At 41.7% G+C, this 25,260-nt stretch overlaps 1 protein-coding gene across 5 annotated transcripts in view; it reads right to left on the bottom strand.

Annotated features, from left to right (window-relative positions):
• Positions 1-25,260, bottom strand: part of LOC144275978 (uncharacterized) — a 66,248-nt gene that overhangs the window by 22,358 nt on the left and 18,630 nt on the right. For 3 of the 5 annotated variants that reach the window (XM_077835722.1, XM_077835742.1, XM_077835750.1), the window contains one exon: positions 10,321-10,608. The gene's annotated coding sequence lies outside the window, so the exon portion shown is untranslated. Of the gene's footprint in view, positions 1-9,086; positions 9,489-10,320; positions 10,609-10,890; positions 13,360-25,260 lie in introns of those variants that run through there. The other 2 variants (XM_077835732.1, XR_013348171.1) reach the window with 2 other exon arrangements.

The following is a 25,260-nucleotide window of genomic DNA, read 5'->3' as shown; positions in this document are numbered from 1 at the left end:
CCCTTGTTTCACCCACATCCTCTACCTCAATATGGCGCTTTGCATTGCTGCAGAGGTGCCCAATGGCCATAAGGATGGCATAACCATTTTCCTAGGGATTCTCCCACCTGGAGGGGAACTTATGGCTGGTGTAGGGTCAGCTACCACCCGCTTCCTTGGCCGCTAGCATAGAGTGTAGCCACGATTAGAGAATGGGAACACAGCTGCAATATTCCACTGGTTCTCAGCTTCTGGAACAGGCCCTCACGCTGCTCTGAGTTGCACTGTGGGCCAGACCAGTTCTTAAGTGAACCCAGGATTGGAGGGGCATAAAGGGGATTCATTACCACATTTACAACCTCTTCTCTCAGATGCACTAAGTACAGTTCAGATTCAACTGAACTTCCCTGTGTCTCTAATGTATATTGCAAACTTCTTGAAATAGACAGCAGATCTTCCCTTATGTTTGTACAGCACCGAGGATGCTGTCAGCCCTCAATAAATAACTATTACAATAAAGGCCAGGTTTGCAGTTATTCATGGACTCAGGGTTTTTAGAGACACAGTATTCTCCCATGGACATGGCACTAGCCTAGGATGAAGCAGACAGGGTTCTAGTGCTGGGTCTGCCACTTTCCTGCCCAAATCAGCAGGGCCTGGTGCTATCCACGCCAGGGTATTGAAGGAATTAGCTGAAAAAACTTCAGAGCCACTGGCAATATTTGTAAACTCATGGATGATAAGAGAGGGCATGGAAGACTGGAGAAGGGCTAACAGTGCCCATTTTTAAAAGGGGGAAAAGGAAGAGCCAGGGAACTATAGACCAGTCAGACTGACTTTGATACTTGGGAAGCTACTAAAGCAATGTATAAAACGTTCAGTTTGCAAATGCCTGGAGAATGAAGGGGTAATTACTAGCAACCAGCATGGATTTACTAAGAACAAATCATGACAAACAAAGTTGATTTCCTTCTTTGACGGGGCAATTGGTTTGGTGGATAGGGGGAATGTGGAGGATATAACATACCTGGACTTCAGCAAGGCTTTTGACACAGTCCCACATGACATTCTGATAAGTAAGCTAGAGAAATACAGGCTTGGCAGAACTACTATTAAATGGATACATAATTGGTTAAACAACTGCAAATAAAGAGTAACTATTAATATAATGATGTCAGATTGGTGGGGGGTCTCAAGTGTGGTTCCACAAGGATCTGTTCTGGGTTCGATGTTGTTTAACATCTTTATTAATGACCTGGATGTAGGAATAGAGAGCACAGTGATCAAATCGGCAGATGACAAAAAGCTAGGAGGATTGCCAAAACTTTGGAGGATAGAGCTAAAATTCAGAAAGATCTTGATAAACTGGAGAACTGGGCTACAGACAACAAAATGAAATTCAACAAAGACAAATGTAAGGTGCTACATTTAGGGAAGAAAAGCCAAATGCACAAATACAGAATGGGGGATAAATGGCTCGGCAGTAGCACTGCTGAAAAGAATTTGGGAGTTGTAATGGATCACAACCTCAACATGAGTCAGCAATGGGATGCTTTTGGAAAAAAAGCAAATGCAATTTTAGGTTGCATTAACAGAGGCATAGCATGCAAATCATGAGAGGTGATAGTACCACTTTACTCAGCACTGGTTGGGTCTCAGCTGGACAGTGTGTCCAGTTTTGGTTACCAATGTATAGAAAGGATGTAGAGCAGTGGTTCTCAACCCGTGGGCCGCATGTGGCCCAATTAGCACACACCTGTGGCCCAGCTGTGTGCTAAAGGGCAACGGGGTCGGGGGCTGAGGCTGCCACGTGGTAGGGTCCAGGGTCAGGGCTGCCACCTGGCAGGGTCCAGGGTGTCTGCTACCCAGCCCCTGACAATGGGGTCTGGGATCAGAGTTGCCACCTGGCCCCACACAGCAGGGTTGGGGTTAGGGTCAGGGCACCTGCCTGGCCCCGAACAGCAGAGTCCAGAGTCAGGGTTGCTGCCCGGCCCCATACAGTGGGGTCCAGGGTCTGGGGTTGGGGCTGCTGCCCTGCCCAGCAAGATCCAGAGTCTGGGGTCGGGGCTGCTTCCCAGCCCTGCGCAATGGGGTGCAGCTTTGGGGCTGCCACCTGGCAACATACAACAGGATCCGGGGTCAGAGCTGCCGCCTGGCATATCTGACCCACAATGATTAATAGGTTGAGAACTACTCATGTAGAGAAACTGGAAAGGATCCAGAGGCAAGTGACAAAGATGATCAAAGTGATGAAATGCAAGTCTTTTGAGCACTGTCAACTCTTAGATATACCCATTTCAATCAAAAGATTTAAACACACACATTAATGTGGTAAGTACACTTGTTTGTTATTTTCCTCTAAAGCTTCTAAGATTCTGGAAACTAATTGCATTCTTCATTGAATTAATTCAGATGCAGCTGATAACCTAAGGAAGGTGATTTGCTTTCAAGCTGCTGGGCTTTTTCTGCTCTTACTTTTCTTGTTTTGGCTGTAGCTAAATTCATGAATGATTTTTCACAAGCAGCCAGCACAGGACTTGGCAATGTCAGGGCTTCCAGCTGTGACGTTAAGACCTACAACCATAAGGAGCCTTCTGTGGATAGTTGAAAGTAGGTTGATTTCAAGAAGGAACAAGAGACCACACACTTAGCTCAAATTATTAGTGATAACATCCTACACTTGGAAATGACAGATTTTGCTTAGAGGAATTATATCTCTTTCTCCAATACTTATCTTTGCTGGTTCTACTGTGCAAACAGCTAAGTCACTTCAGGGCATTTATTATATACATTGTGACAACCCAAGCCATGATGGGATAAATCATGCTCCCATATTTACCACCTCATTGAACCTCAGTTACAGTCTCTTCATGGGGGAAGAAAGCAGGCCCTGGGACTCCAGTGGTCCTAGAAAGGGAATCTGCTGCTTTTCCCTCCTCCCAAGAGTCCCCCATGCACTGGCTTATGCATTACACAGCATGAGATGTGATCACAAAGAAGTCTCTTGTACTGAACAAAGAAGCTAAGAATCTCACAATATAAACAATCCCATGAGCAGAGTGATAATATAACTTCAAAAGGTTGGACTGATCTGCTGGGAATCACCCTTTCCTCTGAACTTGCTGCTGTTTCAAGGTGGGAGGCCTAGGAACTGGTACAACTAAGGCCTAGGAAAATAGTACCTATAGACTAAGGGAGCCAGTAATTGCCACTGGGCCAATTCAAGTCTGTCCTCAGGCATGTGTATATAACTCCCACTGACTTGAATGAGAATTGTGCAAAAATAGCTAAAGCCAGAATTTGACCCTTAGGACTAAATGGTGCTGCAATGCTCAGTGGAATTCACATCCCTGAGTTAGGTGCCTGGCTCCCTGTACAATGCACAAAGGCCAGCATGCTGAGCAGGGAGCCACCTAAGCTAGCCAGTAGAAAGGATGCTGAGAAGGATCTGTCCTAAACCGCATCCCCCTCAGGGAGACAGGTGTCTATGACAAGGCTGGAGGGAAGCGCCTGGCTCCACTCAGGCTTCACAGCCATAAACCCTCTCATGCAGTTAGGCACCTAAGCCTGGTCAGCTCTTTTTGAAGAAAAGTCAAGGAGCAGGATGATGTGGTGGTGCCTCCCACCCATAACTTTTAGCCCAATGATTAGGGCACTTATCCAGGATGTGGAAGACTGTTTCAGTTTCCTCCTCTGCCTGATGTGAAAAAGGGATTTCAGCTTGGGTCTCGCAGGTGAGTGCTGTATCCACCAGGTTATGGAATATTCCAGGGCTGGTTTCTCTTAACTTATCCTGTTGAAGCTGTTCCACTGTATATAAATAATTAAAAATGGAGCTGGGGGAGTAGAACATGGTTCTCCCATTTCCTCCTGCCCCTTCTCTAGCCACCTTGTATGGGTTTAGGTGTGCTCTGAGCATGCCTACTGGCTCGGATCCCAAATGTAAGAGAAACAGGGGAATGCCCAGTTTGAGAAGCCTGCTAGAGCTTAGATATGAGTTAGGTGCCAAGCTACTGCATCATGTCAGGACTTTCACGGCTGTGCACATGGTCAGTTATTGAAATGTAGGTGCCATGGTGTACGGGAAGACTTTGGCAAACCAGTAAAGTGCCTGAAACCACTATTGCTTATTGCTAAAAGCAGCCAAGTCAGCAGGCCGTAAATTGGCCATGTAGCGGCTTTAGCTTAACCAAGGCAGGAGGGGAGGAGGTTTTGGGTGCCACAGAAAGGGCAGCTTGACCCCACGTCCTTCCTGCTAAGAATGTTGAAAATGCTGTTATAGGTACTTTAGAAAAACAGGAAGCATGTCTATAATGTGCTCTTAGGAATGTGTCTCTCAGGGTCCCAAGGCATGTACACTCTGAAAAAAACATATCTGGTTAATTGATGATCATAAGAAAACCTTTTGCTTGACCTTTAAAAACTGCTTGATTAGCAAGTTTTCTTTAAGTGATAGGTCATTGTATTACTGATGTATAAATAAGGAAAAAAGTTTGAGGTAGGTAGACTCTTTAGGAGGGTTTCTTCAGGGATGCTCCCTCTGGACGCATCTTGGGGTCCCCACTGGCAGACGGAAGTTTGTCCAATGGAAGCCTGTTGCTGTGCCACTCGAAAGCCACACTCAGCTCTGGTAATTATCAAGGGTTGGGGGTGTTTTACTAACCTGTTGCAGACGTGTGTAAATGTTTGAGACTAAGTAAAGTTAAGGTTTAAGTAAAAGCACTGTTGTGTTGTCCTGTTTGTGCCAGCCATCTATCGGTCGGATGGCCGTGTCTCCCTTGATTTATTTCCTGATACCACCTCACACAGAGTAAAAGTCACTAAGAGATTTGGGTTAAAAAAAAACAAATGTGTAACAATGGGTACTTTAAGAGGGGAAACTTTAACAGGGAAACGTAGGTACCTAGAGAACTTTAGGCACCTACAGGGTTAGGTGGCAGCTGAGCAGGGACTTTGTGAATAGCTGTGGTGCCTACATGTTGGACTTAGGCATCTAAAGTACAGCCAGGTGCCTAAGTCCTTTTGTGAATCCTATCCTCAGCGTGGACCCTCTTATATGTTCCTGTGCTTAATGACTACTGCTATTAGAATTGTAATAAATGTTATCATACCCTGCACTTCTGTAGCACTTTCCAATTGAAAGCATTTCACGTTAGTTAATCTTTACAAAATCGCATGAAATGGTTATGTATAATGTGACATGATGTGACATCATCTTAAAAGATATTGTATCAAATCAACTTAAACCATGACAGAGTCCATGTGATACAGAAAACAAGAGAGGCACTTGCATGAAGAAATATACAAGACTCATGATGAGATCCTGTAAGCCACTGTTTACTTGCAATTGCTACTATTTGAAATGAAGCAAGACACAAGAGACATTAATTCTCAGGAGCTCTTCAATCTGAAAGAGTTACAGTCACAAAACTAGCTGCAGAGTGGCTGCCATTTGCCAGTCACCACGTGGCCATAAATAGCACCACATAATGTCAGGATGCCTGACACTGCGCTGGGTCTGATCAACCCCTGTATGGGAGTAAGAGGCCCTGTCTAAGCTAACAGGCACATTTAAATCCCCGAAGGAAGTCCAAGATGACAAAATAATGCCAGCAGGAGCAACAGCACACATTTTATATGTTCAAATTGTCTCTGCACCTTAGAGAGGCATCCAGGGATTTGGGCACCATATCATGCCCATCACCGTGACAGTGAAAAGTTATTGTCATAAAGAAACAGCTTCAAGAGCTATGAGTGTGTAGTGATACAGCACTATAAAGATCAATTGCAGTAAGCAATAAGCCACCAAAAGGTCCAGCTTTCAGAGACCCAATAGTCTGGTTATTTCATTTTAACTGAAAAGAGTTTGCCTTGTGTGTTTGTCTTCTGCTCTATTGTTAACTCTGTAAATAAACTTATCTCAGTTCCTCAGGAGTTCTGCACCTTTACGTAGTAAGAATGTACCTGTAAAAATGATGCATTTTGGGCCTTCAACTATGAATCTAGAATAACAGACAGACTGACTGTAACCTATAACAAATGTTTTAAATTTAGTTTACACTTATTTATCAGACTGAATGCCTCTCCCAATATGTTAAGTTGGAGCATTCAGCACATATATCTGATAGTGGAATCTTTGTGTATGTCTCAAGGGTTAATGTGAAGTCTAAAATTTTTGTTATATTCTTAACATTAAATTGATGTGGTTAATCCTTTGATTTCAGTGCACCACTAAAATCGGATATTAAACAATGACTGCTACTGTTGAGTAGACTTACAATCTTATTTTCTCTATTTTTGAGGCAAGACATTTCTGTGTGTCCAAGAGAATCAAACTGCCTTTGGATGGTGTGTATATTTGGAATAGCTTACATTTTATGCATGGGGAAAAATAATGCCTACATATGTCAAAAAATTAAACAAGAATTATGTGCACAACAGTGATATAAAAGTGAAAGCATATGTCATCATTCTACATGCAAACTAAAAATGGCTCTCAAACTGACAGCCATATTGTAATATGTACAGTATGCAGTCCTCTGTGGAAAGACTGTGTTTCAAATGTTCAAAGGAAAAAGTCCACTAGGGGGCGCCTGATGCCTCAAAGATCAAAACATTGCCTGGTGTAATGCACTGCATTTTCTGCAGTACTGTCATATTTCTAGTGCCAGCTAAGGGTCAAAAAAGGATTACTGACAGGAGGGGGATACAGTTGTGGATAATTCCTGAGCCTCAGCTGCCTTAGCCTCCATCTCACCACTGTATCATATTTGAGAGTAATTTCCATTAATTATTGGAAATTTTGATTCTCTGAGGCCTTGTCGTTTTTTTTTTTTTTTTTTTAAATTGAAAAGGTAGATTACTTGCAGCTCAAAAGCCTGACATTTGTAGGTAGTTTTAAAATGGTGGTGAGATGCAGCAATAACTTAAAGATCTGTTAAGAAGAGAGTTAAAAAGGAAACAAACTTTTAGTATGATTTAGCCTGGCAACTGTCCAAACTCTGGGCTTTGGCAGATTGCTGGGTGGTTATAACAGAAACCACTTCCTTAGTAGCAACAGGCATATCAACACTATTGTGCATTTCCTGGGGATGGGCTTTTGGGTATTTCAGTCTTGTGGGTAAGAGTCTGAAGCTGCACAATGTTGCCTGTACAGATCTGTGTGATTTACAAACAAAACACCATTGGCACACTAGGGAAATCTCCCATGTGTATCTAACTCAGAAGAAATGAATCATGGTATTTTTCTTCTGCCCCTGTCTCTGGATCTCTGACAGCTCTATTTAGTTTCAAGGGAGAAGGCAAGCTTTAGTGGAAGTTTGCCTCTGAGGGTTCCTCTACAGCTGCAGATGACTCACTCTAGGAGAGCCCTTTCAATGAGCTTTAAAGAGACATGGTCACCTGCGTTTTTTTTTCTTTTAATAATTATTTGCAAACCACTTTAAACTTTTGATACAATATCCTTTAAATAGCACAACTTGTCTGTCTTTCTTTTTTCTACCCCATTTTTACAATATGGTAGGAGGAGCAGGCCTGTGAGTAACACCAACAAATGTGCCAGGTCCTCTCTCCTACCGTCCTATCAAGATGATACTCCTGCCTCTTTGGTAGCAGCAGCACTCTTAAGGCAAAGCTCCTCAGATTCCAAACTCCTTCCTGAGACCTGTAGAGGAATCATGGGGGTGAAGAACCCCTCCTTCTCTGCTGCCTTACTTCCCTGCTCCCATTGTTTCCCCACTCCATGGAGAGAGATGAGGAGGGACGAAGGGATGCTTTCTAGGTATCCTCCACAAGCTTCCATTGCTGCCTGGTTCTGTACAGTTCTCTGAGAGAAGCTGGGGGATCCCTGCCCCAGGCTTCCATTGCTTCCTAGCTCTGTGCAGGGGTCTGAGGCTCCACGATCCTGCCTCAGTTTCCCGATCCATATAGGGACTGTGGAATAACAAACAGGTTCCAGTTGCTCCTTGGCCTTGTGTAGGAGATCCAAGGAGTGAGGGGGAGCCATTGCTCCCCAGGCTTACACAGGTTTATGAAGCTTAAAGGGGATTTCCCTCACCTGGCCCCTTACTCTTGCTGCTTCCTAGCTCTGTGCCTCCGATGAAGTGAGCTGTAGCTCACGAAAGCTTATGCTTAAATAAATTGGTTAGTTTCTAAGGTGCCACAAGTACTCCTTTTCTTTTTGCCTAGAAAAGAGACTCTTTATGGACCCAAGACTCATACAGCAGGAAGCCTGCTGCTGGGACGGAGGTAAAGGCCCTCTTGCTGTGGTTTGGGATGAGCATAGCTCCCCCCGAGCAGTGCATGAGACAGGATTTGCGACCATACATCCACAAAACAAACTATGAGTACTTGTGGCACCTCAGAGACTAACAAATTTATTTGGGCATAAGCTTTCGTGGGCTAAAACCCACTTCATCGGATGCATGCAGTGGAAAATACAGTGGGAAGATAGATATACACAGAGAACAGAAAAAATGGGTGTTGCCATATCAACTGTAACAAGACTAATCAATTAAAGTGGGCTATTATCAGCAGGAGAAAAAAGACGTTTGTAGCGATAATCATGATGGCCCATTTCAAACAGTTGACAAGGTGTGAGTAACGGTAGGGGAAAAATTAGCATGGGGAAATAGTTTTTACTTTGTGTAATGACCCATCCATTCCCAGTCTTAATTCAAGCCTAATTTAACAGTGTCCAGTTTGCAAATTAATTCCAATTCTGCAGTTTCTCGTTGGAGTCTGTTTTTGAAGTTTTTTTGTTGGAGAATCATGACTTTTAGGTCTGAAATTGAGTGACTGTTTGAAATGGGCTATCCTGATTATCACTACAAAAGTTTTTTTCTCCTGCTGATAATAGCCCACCTTAATTGATTAGTCTTGTTACAGTTGATATGGCAACACCCATTTTTTCATGTTCTTTGTGCGTATATATCTTCCTACTGTATTTTCCACTGCATGCATCCGATGAAGTGGGTTTTAGCCCACGAAAGCTTATGCCCAAATAAATTTTAGTCTCTAAGATGCCATAAGTACTTCTTGTTTTTTTTTTGCTGATTCAGACTAACACGGCTACCACTCTGAAACCATCCACAAAACAGTGAAACTTACTACTCAAAGTGCTATCAGACATACAAAATAACTGAACACAAAAGAGAACAAAATAACTTGCTTCACTTATGTCTTCCAGTTTAAGTAATCTCTGGTAAGACTCTTTTTAGAACTATGGTAGCAGGCTGTCTACAGTTTCAGACAGCCATCAATGCTTTGACTACACTTGGTTCATGTTTTAAAGGTTTTCTTTGTAACCATTTTGTTGTAATCTCTCTTTTTTTAAATTAAAACTGATATTCTCACATCACTCCAGGAGCTGTGACCCTAGATATTTGGCTATGGCTTGATCTGGCACTGAATATAAAAATGTATATGTTGAATGTCTAAACAAATTACACATGATTTTCTGAAAGAAAAGTTTCTTTACTGTAGGATTTTTTTTTTTAATAATGCATCATCTGTAAATCAAATACAAACAAATAAAAATTAGGTAATAACATGCATTCAACCGTTGCTGTTATTAACTGCAACAGACTCTCAATCTATTAATTTAATATCATGTCCTACCTAATGATTGGAAAATGCAGTAATTACATTTATCTTGTAAAAATGCAAGTCATTATTTCCCCTTCAACTTCAGCATAACAATCAGACATTTAAATCCCAAAGGATGCTGAACATTAAAAAACAAAACAAAATTAAACTACATTAAATTAGGAAACCCACTGAATGCATCCGATGAAGTGAGCTGTAGCTCACGAAAGCTTATGCTCAAATAAATTTGTTAGTCTCTAAGGTGCCACAAGTCCGCCTTTTCTTTTTGCTGATACGGCAAGTATCTAAATTTTTTAAGCTCTGATATGGGTGGCGTATGGTGAAGAAATATTTTAGGAAGCAAATATAATTAATTATGAATTCAGGGTGAAGTTTTAAATAGCTTTTCATATGACATTAATTTTGGAATCAATACCCTTCAAAACAAGCTTCAGCATTAAATGGCATGAAATAATCATAGAAGATAATTTTATTGAATGTTCTGAAATCTCAGAAGGTCTCATTCTCCTTTCACTTCCTGCTGATTTATACAAAACATAAGTGGGAGGAGATGAGACTCACTGAATGCGAAACGTGCTTAAAAATAGGACAATGATTCCTGATATATTAGCAATTACTGCTGGCCTGTGCTATCTGCCGAGAATTGAGTTTGTGTAAGTTTCCTCCAAATTCTAAATTAAAACACACACACACACACAAATCTCCCAATCTACTGACCAAATGAAAATAACTTACCTTAGAATGTAAACAGTGCTGTGCTTCAGCTGCTGCAGAAGGTGCACATTTAACTAATCAAGTCCAAACTCCCTTTGAGTTCAATGGGAGCTGGATTGGGCACCCTGTTCCTAGAGCTGTTCTTGTATGCTCACTGACACCGGTCCAGAAACAAACCCCATGATCTTGGCTTGTACTCCTAGGTAAACTTAATAATTAATACTTGGCACTTAGTGATATATATCTTCAAAGTATGGTAAAAACAATGACTGACTAAAATTTGTTATAATACTTGTTGTTCTGATGCACCTGTAAAGAGAAATAAATAAAATAATATATAAGGCTGTATTGTGCCTTACTGGCACTAGTCTGCATCCTATTCAATGTAGTTTCTTATATCATGCTCATGACCTGAGTAGTACCTGAACTCCAGCACACTGGTGGCCATCCACAAAGGGGACTCATTCTCTTCCTAAGAAGAGATGAGTGTGCAAAGGAATGTTTTGGTTTTGAATTTTTAATAATATATATTATATACATACATATGTTGCTATATGTTTTAGTAGTTAAAGTAAAAGAAATACACCTTACACTTAGAGTGGAAGGTAGTGGGTTTCCAACGGTCCCTAGTTCCTGGGAGAGTTCATTTCAGTCTTGCCCAGCTGCATACTGCATTGCTTTAGTCCAGCTGAGTGGTGACAAAGGCTTGAGTAACTGAGGCCAGGTCATTGGTTACCAAGATGGGAGGTTACCTTGTACCCCCTTCCTCACTACCTGTGAAGAAGTCAGGTACATTGTAGCTTTTGGGTGTGTGTGTCTATTCATTTTCAAAACACTGACATAGGAAAGAACTTCTTACAGAAAAATTTGTGAAGGGTTATTATAAACATTAATGCTCTATATTCAGAGATGCTTAAAAGAAACAGCAACTTGGGCCAGCTGATGTGTGGAAACTCATTTTGTTTAATAAATTTTAAGGGCAGAAAGGACGATTATGGTCACATAATCTGGCCACCTGCATAACATAGGGCATCCACACATGAACTTCTGTATCAAACCCATAACTTCTGTTTGAGCTACAGCAACTCTTATAGACAGTCAATCTTCATTTAAACACTAAGTAATGGAGAATCCACCAAGTCCTTATATAAGTTGTTCCAATTATTAATTACCTTCACTGTTAAAAAATAAAATGCCTTATTTGGTTTCAATCTGTCTAGCTTTAAGCTTTGAACCATTGGATCTTGTACCTTTCCCTGCTACATTAAAGAGCCTGAGCCTCACTGTCATAACTCATGACAGGTTTCAGAGTAACAGCCGTGTTAGTCTGTATTCACGAAAGCTCATGCTCAAATAAATTGGTTAGTCTCTAAGGTGCCACAAGTACTCCTTTTCTTTTTGTCATAACTTAGCTATCTAAGTACTTGTATATCATGATCAGATCACCTCTTAACCTTCCCTTAGATAAACTAAATAGATTGAACTTACTGAACCTCTCCCTGTGAGGCAGGTTTTCCAGCTCTTGAATCATTTTTGTAGCTCTTTGCTGAATCCTTTCAATTTTTTCAACATCCTTTTTGAAGTGTAGACACCAGACTTGGACCCAGGAAGTTTAGTTACAAAACTAAAAATGTAGTCCACATTAATAGAAAGGCTTGCTAAGGCTCACTCACATACCTGCCAAGCAAACCTAGGCCAATGTATAATTTTCCATTGAAATTGCAGGGAGCTTGCAAATTGCAACTTTTTTTAAAAATAAAACCAGCTAAAACTCAGTTTAGATTTTTAGATTTTTGTTGGTCTGTTTGAGTGGGTTTGTTTAATTGCAAAACTGAAAGCAGAAGTTTGGGGAACAGCATTTTGTGCAACCTGATGGACTCGAACCAAAAACTACAAAACTATTCGCAGGAACCTCTGAAGTCCCTGGTTTTCACAAAGATCTGTCTAAAACATTGTTTTAAGATAATTTTGTATGCGAAGAGGTGAAGGGGAAAAAGGAAAGGGATGTGAGTGAAGCATTCAGTCGGAAACATACAGGAGTTCTAAATGATTTAAAATGTAGATCTTATCTTGTTCATTCGAAGGCCTGCAATCATGCGTTCCCTGTAAGATGAGCAGTTGGGCGGCCACCCAGGAGAGAGTCAAGTGCCCTGCAGTTGATTAGCAGAGCCACGCATACCAAGCCAGCAGAGCATGTTCAGGTGCCCCTCCACCCCACTGCTTTGCAGCTTTGTTGCTCCTGCAGCTGCTCCCAGGACCCTCCTGGTAGCCGTGCAGAGCAGGGGAGGAAAGAAAGTGCTGATATCAGGGTGACCCCTCCCCTGTACTCCATCTCCACAGAGCAGGGGACAGGGCTCTGGACTCGTGACTCGCTGCAGCTCTGAGGTCTGAACAAGCCTTCTGGTGAGTGAGTGCCTTAAAGAGACAGACTTCCCCAGCAGCCAGCACACACAATCTCTGTCTGTCTGTCACACACACACAGTCTCACCCCCTCCCCATGTACCGCATACTGGGGGGGAGGAAGGCGGGGACGACATTGTTCAGTAGGAGGGGAGCTTTCAGTGAGTGCCTTAAAGAGACAGCGGATGGGCGTCTCTCAGAAACTTCCCCAGCAACCAGCACACACACAGTGCGTCACACACCTCCCAACACTGTTACTTCTTGGTACTTCCTGCAACGCACATATTCTCTGTAATTTTATTCTTTCAAAGTGTGTAATTTTAGTTTCTTGACTGGTCTATGCATTTCATAATTTTTATTTTTCTCTTACACTTAAATTTAATTCTTTGAGTAGTGGGTTCTAAAATGCCTAACTTGTCTTGGCTAGAGTTAATTATCCCTATTGGTAACTTTAAAAAAAAAATTCTATCTAGGTTTTTTGCCTCCAGTGATGGTGCACATCCTCACCTTACCTTGGTGCACATAATTTATTCCACACATGGGTGGAAAAAATTAGAGAGAACATCGCTGCTATTTAATCCTATGTTATGTGCCATAAATTCTGGGATTGCTGAACATTCAGCAGATTGGCAATAAAGGGTGAGTCCTTTCAGATGATTGCTGGAAGAGAACATAGCTTAAACGTTCTTTTGGTAATCTTGAGCTCTCAATATGTTAAAACTGCCTAAACCACAGTTTGACCAACAAAGACACAGACAAATAAGCCAAGCAGGTAACAAACTGCACTATACAAGTAGTGACTTTTTTTTTTCCTTGTAAAACGATGCTATTGATACTTCTTTCCCACACTAACAGTGCTGATTTTTCTTTTTTGGTTTTAATGGACAAAATTAAAAGCAACACCTCACTCCTAAAATGTATTGTCCAAAAAGACAAAATGGGGGGGAGGGGGGCGAGGAAAGGAAAAATTAACAAAAACAGCAAAAAAAAATAATCGAATAATCTCACAGATATTACTGCTTGTATTGGGCTGAAGAACAACTTATTCTGTGAGTAGGCACATTAATTTCAGTGGGACTGCTTACTGAGTAAAGTACCACTTGGCATAAGTAAGAGTGGCAGATTCAGATCCATTGAGCTCCAGTTTAGTTTTTACAGTGCCTGATATTCTCTAGATCCCTGACCTGCTTTACACTATAATAACTGAGCAGCAACAGTGCAGTAATTGGGAAAACAACAGAAAGTGTGTGTCTAGGAACAGTCTGAATTATTTTATTTTGAAATTTTGTGAATAAAAAAAAAAACCTCAGTTTTTCCTATTGACAGAGGTGCATACATATGATTGTCACACTGCAAGTGTATATACAGTTAACACCACTGCTGAATTACCAATAGCATCAAACATAAGATACTTTTACTGGAAGCACAGTTATGCTGTATTCTTTTCAAAAGATCCACTTCTGTGTTGCGCTGAGTTTCCTTCAACTTCCATGAAACTCTATAGGTTCAGCACCTTGCAGGACTGAGCATTATTTGAGCTGCTAAAGTTCTTTTGCATTAATATTTTTCATATTCCACACTTTCCCATACTTAAGATCAGAGTGCATGCAGAAACCAAAAAGAACAATGGATAGTCCTGTGAATTGCTTCTCTGTACAGGATGTAGGGTGGAGTCCTACTGAGCTTGTGTAAGCCGGCTGGAAGTCCAAAACCACACTCTAAAAACAAGCCTTTTTTTAAAATGAATAGTTTCACAATAAGGAGGCCATTATGTTTGTTTCGTGAAATGCAGCCTTATAAAACTATCAGGAACCATGCATGCTTTAAAATACTTTTATTTATTAAGATCTTAAATCATTAGACTATATATGTTCCCTAAATTACAAGAAATGAACTTTAATAGTAAGTGAAAGGCTTTTTTTTTTTTAAAATAAAAACCCTCTAAGACCTGTGTTCAGTGTCTTTTTAATACATCCACTCCTCACACACCTAAAGCAGATAAAGAAGCTGCTATTCCTGATGATATTTAGGTGTTGAGAGTTATTCCTTTTTTAGTAAAAACACTAAAGCCTGAGTATATGTCCTTGCTGGTAAAGTAGAGGACATGGTTTTCAAATACCCTGTTTTAAGATGTACTTGTATGTAATTTTAAAAGCAACCCAAATATTTTGCTAGGGGCAAATCCTGCCCCCTCCTCTGAGTGTGCGCAGGGCTCTCTTGCACCAGAACTAGTTTGGTTGGCAACTAGGGTTGCCAACCCTCCAGGATTGGCCTGGAGGCTCCTGCAATTGGCATTGATCTTCCGGTGACTATTGAAAGCAATCCGAGAGGTTTTAATAGGATATTTTAAGAAAATGACATATATGGGGGGGTGGGGGGGGGGAATCTGGAACAGCTTCAGTCAGAGTTGGCAACCCTTTTTGCAACAGGTGGAAGCAAGACTTAGGGAGGCTACGAAGGGGTGTAGAGTCCTGTGCAATGTGAATGCAGCACTATGAATATGACCACTGCTCCCCCTGAAGCAGAAGAGCAGACAGTGCAGCACCATCATAGAAGGCAGCATACAGCCCATTGCTCTATTTCACAGCATTCCACCCTCAGAAGTTGAAAAAGGTTTGTGTTTTATTTCAAACACATTTCATTCATCTTTAAAATGTTATCTTTGTTGATTTAGGGGAAGGAGGAAGTTTTACTGAGCTATGGAAAAAACAACCACCAAAAAGGCATGTGTTATATTTAGGGCCCTACCAAATTCACTGTCATGAAAAATAGGTCATGGACTATGAAATCTGGTCTCCCCTGGTAAAAATTTGTGGTTTTGTGTACTTTTACCCTATACAGATTTCACAGTGGAGACCAGCATTTCTTAAACTGGGGGTCCTGACCCAAAAGGGAGGTGCGGGGGAGGGGGGGTTGCAAGGTTGAAACACTTTCTTCTGTACACCTTCAGTGGAAGCAGGATAGCGGTGGCTGGTAGCCAGGCATCCAGCTTTGAATGCAGCGGCCCGCCAGCGGCAGCACAGAAGTAAGAGTGGCAGTACCAAAACCTACCTCCCTACAATAATCTTGTGTGCATTAGGGGGAAGTAAAACTACTCCAAGCAACCACTCAAGGGACTAAATATCAGTTGTATGTTTTTTCTTCTTTTAAAATGTTTAGTCTATTGCTAGCATCATTTATGAAAATGAAAACATGACCTTTAAAGAATTCACCTACTTCTCCTGAATATTTGTATTGATGTTTTAATTGCCTGTTTGTATGATCACAATTAGTTGCTGCAGAGAGGCTTCTGGTATTTAAGGACTTCTGTTACAATCTGTCCCGAGCGGTTTGTGGTACAAGTAAAAAATACAGAATAATATACAGCTAAAATACAGTACTGTTACAGAAAATTAAAAAAAAATACAGCAAACAGTTCACAGTGTACTCAAGCACATAGTTAATTTTTTAAATAGCTGCATTGATGGAATATCTAGTATCAAATCACCAAAATGATTGCTTTTGTAATGATAAAGATTTGTAGTGCATTACCTTCACTATAATTTTCACTGGTAGGTGAGTTTAATATTGAGGCTTTCCTTATAATGGTATTTTCCCATGCTCAACTTTCTGAACAATTCTGCTTTGGAGCTGAAAACTTTGTTCTGTTCCCAGAAGTTTTTTTTCCTCCCCGCTCCAGCCATTTATTACTGATTGGGCAGGGGAGGGGGGAGGGAGGAAGGAGAAAATAACTTTTCTAGCATTTTAAGGTCTATTTTTTTCTAATAAAAACTTCTAAAATGGCTGAGGAACGTCTTAAAGTTTTTTGTGATCCTTTCCAATTTTGTTTCATTGAGTTTGATTAGCATATGCTCTACTCCATTATCCAAGCTATGAATTTAAAAGTACTCTAATATTAGAGGCAGAATAGAGCCCTGCTATATACTTCATTCAGCATCACCTCACAATCTAACAATTAGAAATTATTACATTCTACATTGTTTAGCTGGTTTTGTATGTTTCAACTTAGCTTTGTCAGAAATCCTATGCTGTGCAGGGTTGGGTCTTATGTGTATGGGAAAGTGGCAAGGAAAACCCAAAGGCTGAAGGAAGTAAAGTTTATGATTTGATAGGTGGTATTCTTCCCTTAGAGATGGTATGCTCATGCATTGGTTCAATACTATTCGCTACTTAAGATGCTGTCTTTCTGATGAGATGCAAGATTTGAGGCCCCATACTCAGGCACAGGGAGGCAGAGGACAGACCACTGGAGTGGGACTCAAGAGACCTGGGCTCTATTTCCAGCTCAGCCACTGACCTGCTGGGTGATACTGGGCAAGTCACCTCATCTCTCTGTGCATCAGTTTCTCTATCTGTAAAATGGGGAGAATGATCCTTCCCTCCTTCATAAAGGGCTTTGAAATCTACAGATGAAAAGCACTATGTAAGAACGAGGCATTATTCCATAAGCTAGTTAATTAAATAAAATAAGTTGTCCTGGCCAAATTCCAATTTACAGTCTATCTACTAAAAAGTCTCCCTGCACTTTCATTTGGACAGGATTCTTTTCTAAAACTATGCGCTCTTAAACTGTTGCAACATTTCACCCCAGAGGTGGCTGTACTGCAGTGACTGGTGAAATGATTCTTCTCTATGGATTGAGTCAGTTTGTGATCTTTATGCATGAAAGGAGTATTGTTAACACAAGCCACTTTCAGTCACATTTGCAGGAGTAAAGCAGTTAACAATAAAGCAGAACTTTTCAGTGTGCATGTGACTCCACCCAAGATTTATGGGAGATACCTTGGCACAGAGAAAGACTGTACATAACAATGACTGAACTGACGAGAGCAAGATACAAACTAACTCCGAGTTGAAAAGAACAATGAAAAACAGAGTTTTGTGGACATCATAAACCACAAAGAATTAATTCCATGCAGCTTACTTCTGTTTTTGTTTGAATATGGTGTTCAAACTTCTTTAAAACGTCAGAATTTTTTAATTCTAAACAATCCTATGGCTAGTATTATTGGTAACTAAAAAAATACTGGAATATAAAAATTAGCTATAAAAGTAAAACTAACTCCATCACTTACGTTCACTGTTTCCAGAATGATCTTATTTAATCCTTTAAAAGCATTCACAGTGTCTTGGGTTTAAAAAGTGTGTTTGCCAAGTCAAATTTTACTCATCTCTACACATATTACACTCAGAAAACTATGTTAAGATTGCAAGGTCAAGCACGGAAATGTTAGGAAATGCCAGAACTAATGTTGCCTGTATAACCTTAACATGGCCCCCTTGTACATACATGATCACATACTATTTTTCCTCACAGGACCCATGCCTTATTCAGTGCACAAGATGGATGGTATTCACTTAATGAGCAGCTATTCAATATTTTGTTTTATCCTCATTGAACAATGTATGGCCCTAGATCTTATTTACTGCACACTACTTTAATCCTCCTAAGAGACTGAATTATTAATTTATTCAGTGCCTTTCCTATGCAGCTCATCATTACAGTATCCAAGTACATCATAAACATATCTTCACAAAACCTGTGAGGTAAGGCAGTATTATCCCTGTCTGACAGGATGGGGAGTTGAGGGTCAGAAAGATTAAGGTCAAAAGTATCCACTAATTTTGGGTGCCCAATTTGAGACACCCAGAACCTGATCAGCAGCCTCAGCACTTTATATATTCAAGCACAGCTTCCACTGACTTCAGTTGGAGCTGAGATTTTACAGTACTTCTGCAAATCCTGTCCCAGGGTCTCAAGTTGGGCACCAAGAAAATGAAGAACCGTTAGCGACCATGTGTGAAATTTTTGGTGTTTGTGACTTGCTTAACATTACACAGGAAATCTGTTGGAAAGTCAGGGATAGAATCCAGTTCTCCAAACCAGCATTCAACTGCATTAACCACGAGACCCTCTTTTCCTATTCCTATAATCCTCTCTCATTCTATACATACCTTCCAGGTTCTGCAACAAATGAGGCAGGGGTCCTACAGATAGCCTCCTTTACTGCACAACTCAGATTCATCCCCAATGTAAGTCCACCCTTTGCACTGAATGAGGCAGTGGCCTCAAGGAAAAACAGTATGTCCTCATGCAATTAAAAATTGTAGGGGAGAGGGACATGGACACAAATTAAGGTTTCACAGGTAACCTTCATTCTGGCATTTCCTAACTTTTGAGTGCTTGACTTTTCAACCTTCAGTGTTCTTTTATTTCACATAGTTTGGTGTGTGTAATATCCTAGGTTTTTTTAAAAGCAGACTAAAAAATAGAAATTCCATCATGTGGCATTATATTGACACCTACATGGTTCTTCAACAGGATTGGAACCTAAGATCCACTACACAGACCCCTGACTCTTGAGATGAGTAACCAATAGCAGAAGGAGGTGGTCATCCTCCATGTGGACCAGCATTAGAGGGAGATGAGACATAGTTGCTGACAGCAGGAGAATGGCGAGACAAGAATAATATCCAGCTCTTATAGAACACTTTTCATGAGTAGATCTTAAAAAGTTCTTTATAAAGAAGGTAATCTTGAGTTCCATTTCAGACTATCGAGGGGAGTATATTCTTGTGATCACAGCCTTTTTTCCTAGTTCCCCCAGGCTTGATCCCTTCTGCCTCATCCTGTCCAACCTGTCCCTGACCCAGTCCTGTCTCCTTTTTTCAGTTGGGGTCTATAGTTAGGGCCCTCCCAATTTCGCGACCATGAAAAAAAAAAAAAAATGTACCATGGACCATGAAATAAGCCCTTCCCCATGAAATCTCATATCCCCCTAGCTGCTGGGAGTGCTCCAGGAGGGGGGCACCTAGCTACAAGCCCCCACCAGGCTGGAGGGACAGGACTTGTCCTTCCTTTGCATGGCATCTCTTGGGGGTGGGGGAGATCAGACCCACCTCAGAGTGCCTCCCCCTGCTGTAGGAAGCTCCGGTGCTGGCAGCAGCCCTGAAGGTTCCTGCAGCTGGAGGAAGCTTGTGGAAGTGGATCCAATCTCCCCCTTCTGCTAGGAGTGCGCCAGCCGAAGTCCCCGCTGTCAGAAGGTGGACTCCAATGGTCATGATGTGTAAACAGCTGAAAAAATGTGAAACTGACCAATTTTAAAATCCTTTGGCTATGAAATTGATCAAAATGGACTGTGACTTTGGTAAGGCCCTAAAATCCTTAGGCTTCTCATCCTAGTCTCAGTATCCTTGCCTGGTCATTCCCGGTACTCTCTTCTCTCCTTGTAGTGCCTCTCAGTCTCTCTGTCTGGGCTCCTAATGTATGGAGTTTTGTCATAACCACGTTGGTCCCAGGATATTAAAGAGACAAGTTAGGTGAGGTAATCTTTTACTTGACCAACTTCTGTTGGTGAGACAAACTTTCAAATTACACAGAGCTCTTAAGAGCTCAAAAGCGTGTTTCTCTCACCAACAGAAGCCGGTCCAATAAAACATTACCTCGCCTACCTTGTCTCTGGATTCCTAATGCAATTTCTGTCTGTGCTCCCCATCTCCCTCAGCTCTTTGTCCAACCAGTCCCAATTATCCTCCTGCACGCCATCTCCCTATGGAGGTATGTCTCTGCTACCCCATGACCATTTTCTCCACCTACTGCCTCCTACTCTCACTCCCTTTTGTCCAGCTAGTTCTAGTTTCCCTCAGCTCCTTGTCCAATCTGTGTTCTTCCCCGTCCTAGCAAACTGGCCCACTGTCTCCCTGTCCATCATAAGGATACCAAAGGCGTACACCTGACACAAAGGCTGACAAATTTCTCATTGCTGCTCCAAAGCACAGGGACACTAGAGCATTTCAAAGAAAAGGTCTCAAGAATGTTTTAACATGTACAAAACATTTTTCCTAGCCTCATTCTTGGAAATGGCTGTACCATTTTGGCTGAAATAAAACAAACCCCCCCCCCCCCCCCAAAGTAGACACCCAGCATGGAAAATTTCAGCCCAAATGTTTAAAAAGTTTTGCGAAGTTATAGGCAACTGAACACAGTTTCATGATGGGAAGAATCAGGCAACTTAAGTAGGGTGGGCCTACCAAACAACTATCATCAAATCCTTTATAGTGGTCATATGTTTGAGTTTTTACTGTACACTCACCTGTCTATAAAAAAACACAACCTAGGAAGTACTTATAGATGTGACTGATTTGAAAACAGATCTCCCATATCAGCAGATATTCTGGGACACTGCCCAGGTCCCGTAGGTGAAGTTGAGAGGGCGTTCCTAGTTTGAGAATCCTGCCAGGGCTTAGGTGTGAGATAGAGAGTGCTTCAGAAGAGACTGTTACTAACCTTCTGTAACTAACTGTTCTTCAAGATGTGCTGCTCATGTCCATTCCATGTCAGGTGTACATGTGACGCGTGCACCATTGCTGGAGATTTTTTCTCCCAGTGGTATCAGCAGGGCCAGCTCTATTGCCCCCTGGAGGCCCACACTCATGCACCAGTATAGGGGGCACTGCCGGCTCTGCTCCCTCAGTTCCTTCTTGCCATCAACTCTGACAGCAGGGAAGGATGGCAGGTCATGGAATGAACATGAGCAACACATCATCTTGAAGAACAATAGCTACGGTAGGTTAGTAACTATCTTTTCTTCTTCGAAGTGCTTTCTCACGTCTATTCCATGTCAGGTAACTCACAAGCAGTGCCCTTGGCGGTGAGCTAGGAGTTCACAGGCATGTTGATTGAAATACAGCTCTCCCAAAGCTGGTGTCATCCCTGGGTTGCCAGGTGATGTGGCTCTTGAGTCTTTTAAGACTACACAGCTTTGTGTCCGTCCAGTCGGAAAATAGCGACGACCCTTCAAACAGAAGGTCCTGCACCTCCCGTGACAGCCCTGACAACTGCAGCCACGAGCCTCCCCTCATTGTGATCGCTGATGCCATCGACCTGGCAGCTGCATCTGCCATGTCCAAGGCAGCTTGGAGGGAGGTTCTCACCACCGTCTTTCCTTCCTCCACAATGGACAAGAATTCCTGCTGCACACCTTGGGACAGTGAATCCTTAAATCAAGCCGTGGTGTTCCAGACACCAAAATTGTATTGCCCCAGCAGCTCATGCTGGTTTGCAATATGTAACTGGAGGCTCATAGTAAAATAAACCTTTCTACCATTAAAGAGTCCAAGCATTTTGCCTCGTTTTTTTGGGTTGCGCTGGCCTGGTCCTGCCTATCGCGCTCGTTGGCTGTGGTGACCACTAGTGAACCCGGGGGTGGGTAGGAGTACATGTAATACTTCTTTTCTGCCCTTTTAAAAGTTGGGGGCAGAGATGCGTGGGTCTGCCATAGCGCCTTCACCATTTTGAACACCCCTTGGTGCATGCGCAGAGCCACACCAAAATGTCAAAGATGGGGTCCGTAAGCTCTTTGAGATCCTCCACCTCGAGGCCCAGATTGAAGCGATGCTCTTGAGGTGCTCCTGGTGGGCTTGAAGATTGTCGTGGGCCACAGGGTTAACAGGCCACATGAGCACCTCATTTGGGGAAGATGAGGAAGAAGCAACTGGTGGGGGAGGAGCTGGATCCACAGTCTCTTCCAGGGCCCCTTCAATTGGGAGTACCACGGGGTTCTCAATGCCGCAGTCAGAGTCCAATGCAGGTTCCAGTACTGGCTGAGATAGGGCTGCAGACATTCACTCAGAGGTCAACATCAACAGGGGTTGCCAAAAAACTGTCCAGGTGCCAGCAGGAACCCCCACTGATTCCAGTACTGACAATGCACTGGCCATTGTCCTGGGGCCCATGGATGGACGAGCACCGATGTCTATCTGGTAAGCTGGGCAATGATGCCTCTTCTGTGGCGGCGCTGACTCTTTGAGGATTCCATGAGGAGGGCCATGGCAGTACTGTTGCGCCTTCTAGCCAGCTACAATGGGACTCTGGGGAGTGAGGATTTGGTATCGGGGAATGACTGTGGAGACTCGAGTGAGTGGTGCTGGGCTTGCATGAGTAGTGTCACAGCGCCAGAGAACAGAGACAGATCTCTGGAGATCAATGCCTGGGATCCAGTGAATGGCGTTGAGAGGATGGAGACCAGAGCTAGCCTGCTATGCCTAAGCAAGAGAGAAGACTGTTCCAGCAACCGTCATGGGTGGTAAGAAGGAACTGAGAGGCTGAAGGGCTAGCGACACTCCTTGCCTCCTCCAGGGGCAATAGAGCTGGTCCTACAAGTACACTGGGAAGAAAAAAAACTCCAGCAACGGTGCACACAGTGTGTGAACACGTAACATGGAATAGACGTGAGCAAGAACTTGGGTGATTCTGTGCATGTCAACCAGCAGAAACTTAGGTGTCTATAAAGTTAGGGAGTATAAGTAGAGGTTTTGAGGATCTCAATGGTGCCTAGATATTGAACTTAACTGCCTAAAATGGTAGTGAGGCACCTAAGTCCCTGAATCTAGCTCACAGTCCCCTTTTAAGCACTAAAATTAGTAGCCTAGTTTTCAAAAAACACACAACTCCAGTGTTGGATGCTCAACACTTTTGAAAATGTAGCCCTTCATTCAGGTGCCAAAATATAGGTTGGGGAGCCTAATTTAAAAACTCACTTGTTAAACCTTATAAAAAAGGTTACACTAAATTTATTAGGCTAAGTGTAAGCTACAGTGTAACTTCTGTTCACTTACATACAGACAATACACAAGGACTAATATAAAAAGCTATAAAGATAATGGAGTACAAATAAGACACAACATCTCATGAGAATGAAGATGGCACTAGCACAATTTCTGTGTAGTTGGGGAGACAGCTTTCTAGAAGGAACAGGCTAGGACAAGACCAATACTTGGCATCTTCAGCTCCACCCTTAGAGGCACTTCTGCATGCTAAAGCAAGTGTCTGTCTGCCTTTTACTGTAGTAATTTCAAGGCCAACTCTGCACACACCTGCACTGCCAAGGCCTGTTCTGCACACACCTTGCAATTCAGATTATCACAGAGATCGTTAAATCAATACAAGAGATTATGTACTCCTGTGATACCTGAACAATGACTAAAGTGCAGTGTGAAAGAAATAGCTCACATAGCAGCCTTCTTTTAGAGATTTTTCTTATGGCTTTGGCATGCATATGAACTAACTTGTATTAGTTAGTACACTATACGAGGAGCATGTGATGTTAAATGACATGTTTTGTAGCAGAAATAATTAGAACCACTCATATCCCCCATCACTTTATAAAGCAAAACATTCTGTATGCCCCCCACAGATCAAAATCATCTGTTAAATTCTGCTTTCGAACTCTGATGTTCACACATGGACTAGACCTAATTTTATTAATTTTCTACTTCTAGTAACTGTTTTCCAATTATAAATTAATTGTAGTTCCTTCAGAAGGTGCATTGGGATACACTACTCTAGCTTTATAAAATGGGCACGCACTAAAGTCTGCAAATGTGAAGGGCATGTGACTACTGTCAGTAAGAAGAAAGGAGCAGTTGATGTGAAGATAGCAAATGGTTATTACACATGCAGTTGTTATAAACAAGCTTATATTCAGGTGAAGCTGGAGTATACAGTTTCATTATAATTTGTACTATGAGCAATGCCTGTGACTAGAATCAGAACCAATCCCTGAAAACTGTCAATTAAAAAAAAAAAGTGAGAGACTTGGTCAACTTTTAATGGGGATTTGTTTTAGAGGTTTCCATGTGTGCATGACTGAAATCAGAAGTAAAACATTGTAATTTTAGTGGCCCTGGTACATTCTTAGCTTCTCTGTATTATTTGAAACAAAAATTAAAATCATACTGTGATTGCACTTGCTATATGACTTATCCACAGAAAATGTCAGCATGATAGATATAAAGACAAACCTGACAAATAGTTCCTGCCTCAGAAAATAAGTCAAAACCCCCTCCCCATATAAATCAAACTATGCCCCAGCTCTCTATGGGCAAAGATGGTGTTAGGGTTACAGATAACCTGAAAAACTTGAAATAATTACTGGAACGTGTAGCAAATATTATGTAAAATGTATTGTAATTAATATGTTTCTTCTACCCATACAAGTTTTTATATAGATAAAAAACAGACACTTTTAAAAAAAAGTATGCAGTATTTTCCCCTGAAATGCTATATAGGAGTGGTTATGCAATTTTCACTATTAACATTGTGACTACAAGAAAAAATATAAAAGGAAATTTAGCATGAAGATGTCACTTAAAGAATCACTTTTCAAATGTAAAAGCGTATGATTTAAATATAGTTTGAGTAATGAAGACTGACAAAATGTGATACAGATGTTTCTTCTCAGAATTGAATTCAAACTGAATAGGCAGCCTCTGTTACTCACTACAGAATTAGGGAACTGCTTTGACTGACAAATAGGAGGCCTGGTTCTCCTCTCACATATACATACTCGTCTCACACCAGTGTAAATAGGTTTACTTCAGTGAAATTATTCCTTATTTACACCAGAGCAGGTGAGAAGAGAATGCAGTCCAGGACATTTTAGAATGAAAAATATCCAAATAAAACTAAATTTAAATCACCTTTTAACCTTGGATGTTACTAACAGGATTAAACGTTAAAAAAATAAAATAAAAAGACTTCTGGGAAAAAAGTAAATCAAT

This window comes from Eretmochelys imbricata, chromosome 1 (genome assembly GCF_965152235.1).
Source record: "Eretmochelys imbricata isolate rEreImb1 chromosome 1, rEreImb1.hap1, whole genome shotgun sequence".
In the NCBI taxonomy this organism is placed as follows: Eukaryota; Metazoa; Chordata; order Testudines; family Cheloniidae; genus Eretmochelys; species Eretmochelys imbricata.
The sequence above is the reverse complement of the archived record's forward strand: the minus strand, read 5'-3'. Positions and strand labels throughout refer to the sequence as shown.